We start from the raw sequence: 3717 nt of genomic DNA on the forward strand, positions 1-3717 counted from the left end.
ACTCTAATGACTGTTTCTTTTGCCGTGCAGAAGCTGTGGAGTTTGATTAGGTCTGATTTGTCTATTTTGGTTTTTGTTGCCAATGCTTTTGCTGTTTTAGTCATGAAGTTCTTGCCTATGACTATGTCCTGAATGGTTTTGCCTAGATTTTCTTCTAGAGTTCTTACGGTGTTAGATCTTATGTTTAAGTCTTTAATCCATCTGGAGTTAATTTTAGTGTAAGGTGTCAGGAAGGGGTCCAGTTTCTGCTTTCTGCACATGGCTAGCCAGTTTTCCCAACATCATTTATTAAACAGGGCATCCTTTTCCCATTGCTTGTTTTTGTTAGGTGCGTCAAAGATTGGATGGTTGTAGATGTGTGGCATTGCTTCCAAGGCCTCTGTTCTGTTCCATTGGTCTCTATCTCTGTTTTGGTACCAGTACCATGCTTTTTTGATTACTGTAGCCTTGTAGTATAGTTTGAAGTCTGGTAGTGTGATGTCTCCCACTTTGTTCTTTTTGCTTATAATTGACTTGGCTATGTGGGCTCTCTTTTGGTTCCATATGAAGTTTAAGGTGGTTTTTTCCAGTTCTGTGAAGAAGGTCTTTGGTATCTTGATGGGGATAGCATTGAATCTGTAAATTACCTTGGGCAGTATGGCCATTTTCACATTATTGATTCTTCCTAACCATAAGCATGGAATGTTTCTCCATCTGTTTGTGTCCTCTCTTATTTCCTTGAGCAGTGGTTTGTAGTTCTCCTTGAAGAGGTCCTTTACATTCTTTGTTAGTTGTATTCCTAGGTATTTTATTCTCTTTGTAGCAATTGTGAATGACAGTTCATTCTTGATTTGGTTCTCTTTAAGTCTGTTATTGGTGTATAGGAATGCTTGTGATTTTTACACATTGATGTTGTATCCTGAGACTTTGCTGAAGTTGCTTATCAGTTTCAGGAAATTTTGGACTGATACGATGGGGTCTTCTAAATATACAATCATGTCATCTGTAAACAGAGACAATTTGCCTTCCTCCTTTCCTAATTGAATACCCTTTATTTCTTTTTCTTGTCTGATTGCTTTGGCTAGAACTTCCAATACTATATTGAATAGGAATGATGAGAGAGGGCATCCTTGTCTAGTGCCAGATTTCAAAGGGCACTAGACAAAAACTTCCAGTTTTTGCCCATTCAGTATGATATTGGCTGTGGGTTTGTCATAAATAGCTTTTATTATTTTGAGATACATTCTGTCAATAGCTACTTCATTGAATTTTTAGCATAATGTCCAATCTTTCTAAAACTTTTTATTTTGTAATAACTTTATATGTATAGAAGACTTAGAAAGTTAGCATAGACCGTTCTCATATACCCCTCAGCCAGCTTTTGTTAATGTTAACATCTTAAGTTACTATGATACATTTATCAAAACAAAAAAGCTAATATTGGCATAATACTATTAACTGAACTACAGACTTCATTTTAATTTCACTGGTTTTCATTCACTGTCTTTTGTTTGTTCTAGAATCCAATCCAAGATGGCACCATTATGTCTTTTTAGTGTCCTTCAGTCTGTGACAGTTTATCAGTTTTTCTTCTTTATCATGACCTTGACACTTTTGAAGAGTATTGATCAGTTATTTTGCATAATGTCTCTCAGTTTAGGCTGGTCTGATTTTTTTTTTAATGACTAGACTAGAGGTTATACATTTTGGGGAAGAAAACCACAGAGATGAAATATTCTCTTCATATCATATCAGCGATACATTTGTTCAACAACTTCTTACTGATGATGTTAATCTTGATCACCTGGTTAAAGTTAATATTTTTCCTGTCCTATAATCTATTCTTAGAATCAAGTCACTAGGTGAAGCCCATACTAAAGGGAGTTGGGAATGATTAAGGTCTACCTTCTGGAAGGTGGAGAATAAAATGTTTGTGAGTGTAGGCTAAAATCATCAAAATCATTAATAAATATTTCAAGGAAGTATCAATATAATAGTTTAGTTAAACAATACTTTGGGAGAGATGTGTCAATATTCATTTTTTCCTAAAAATTTCTTCCACCAATCACAGTATTTGTCAGGGTATTTTACTTGCAGCCCTTATTGTGGTGTTCTAATGGTAATATTCCTTCATCTCTCCACATTTATTAATTGAAATTGTTTTGTAAAGAATAGTTCTCCCTTTCCACAGTTGTTTGCTTACTTATTTATGTAATTGTTTATTTATATCAGTATAAGCTCATGAATGAATATTTCAATCTTTGTACTATAATTTAATTCTGTCATTATTTGTTGCTCAAAGTGTTTTATCTTTGGCAATTGGGAGTCCTTTTAGGTTGGCTCCTATATCTTTTCTGGAATGACAGTTCTTCCAAGCTCATCTTGAATTTTCCTTGCCCTCATCCCTACCATGAACTATTTCTCCGAGGGTACCTGGTTCACTTCATTAAAGCATGATATTTGGGAAAGAATATTTGGGCACAGAGCATGTTCATTGCTATGGGAGTGTCACTCGCTCTACAGCCTCTAATCAGAGAGAGTTAGGAAATATTTGTATGTAAAAAATCCATGTACATAGATATATCTGTATTTGTTTGTCTATTTATTTGTCTGTTTATTAAAATGTTTGAGTATATACTGATACATCCAACTCTAATTCAGCAACAGAGTTTATTCTAGATTTCTTTATTATTTATTGTGATTTCTTTTTCTGACAGTAAGAACTCTGACTCCCATTATGTACAATTTGCTTATTAATAAATCATTTTTATATGCATACCCTAGTATAAATCTAAAATAGTTTCTGAATAACTGAACTGTACTCTTGTGAGAATCAAATTTGCCATTGAGTACAGTGTTTGTGTCTAGTTTAAAAAAAAATCTTTAGTCTTAAAATACCCAGTTAGTACACTGTTTCCAAAAGTTATATAGATCAGATTTTTCCCCACCCCCTTTAGTGAGTGTATTACAAACATGATACGTTTGTAATACAGTTAAATTCATTTTTTTCCATAGTCTGCTTTCAGTACTAGAAACAAATGGGTTTGAATTCCCCAAATCTAGTTAATTGTTAAAAGTTTGTATATATTAAAGTTTACTCTATGTGGTATACAGTTTTTGGGTTTTGACAAATGCATAAAGAGATGTATTTACCACCACAGTAACACACAGAACAATTCCATGGCCCTAAAATTTCCCTCATACAGTCTTTTTATAGTAGGAATCTTCACCCAACCCATGACAATCACTAATCTGTTTCCCGTTCCTATGGTTTTTGTGCATTTTCTGAAATGTTACATAAATGGTATTATATAATACATAAGGTTTGGGTATGGTTTCTTCTATTTGAAAGGCCTGTAATTCCAGCACTTTGGGAGGATGAGAGGGGAGATTCACCTGAGGTTGAGAGTTTGAGACCAGCGTGACCAACATGGAGAAACCCTATTTCTACTAAAAATACAAAAAATTAACATATCCAAAAGGTATATTCCTTCAATACATGGTTTATTGAGAGTTTTTAACATGAATCTAGTCAGGTATGGTGGTGCATGCCTGTAATCCCAGCTACTCAAGAGGCTGAGGCAGAAGAATTGCTTGAACTCCAGCCTGGGCAACCAGAGCGAAACTCCAACTCAGAAAGATGTATTTAAAATGTATCCATGTTGTTTCATGAATTCATAGTTTTCATTATGTTTTATTGCTGAATAGTGAATTCCATTGCATGCATGTATCACAGGG

The sequence above is a fragment of the Saimiri boliviensis genome, chromosome 3 (genome assembly GCF_048565385.1).
Source record: "Saimiri boliviensis isolate mSaiBol1 chromosome 3, mSaiBol1.pri, whole genome shotgun sequence".
NCBI classification, from domain to species: domain Eukaryota; kingdom Metazoa; phylum Chordata; class Mammalia; order Primates; family Cebidae; genus Saimiri; species Saimiri boliviensis.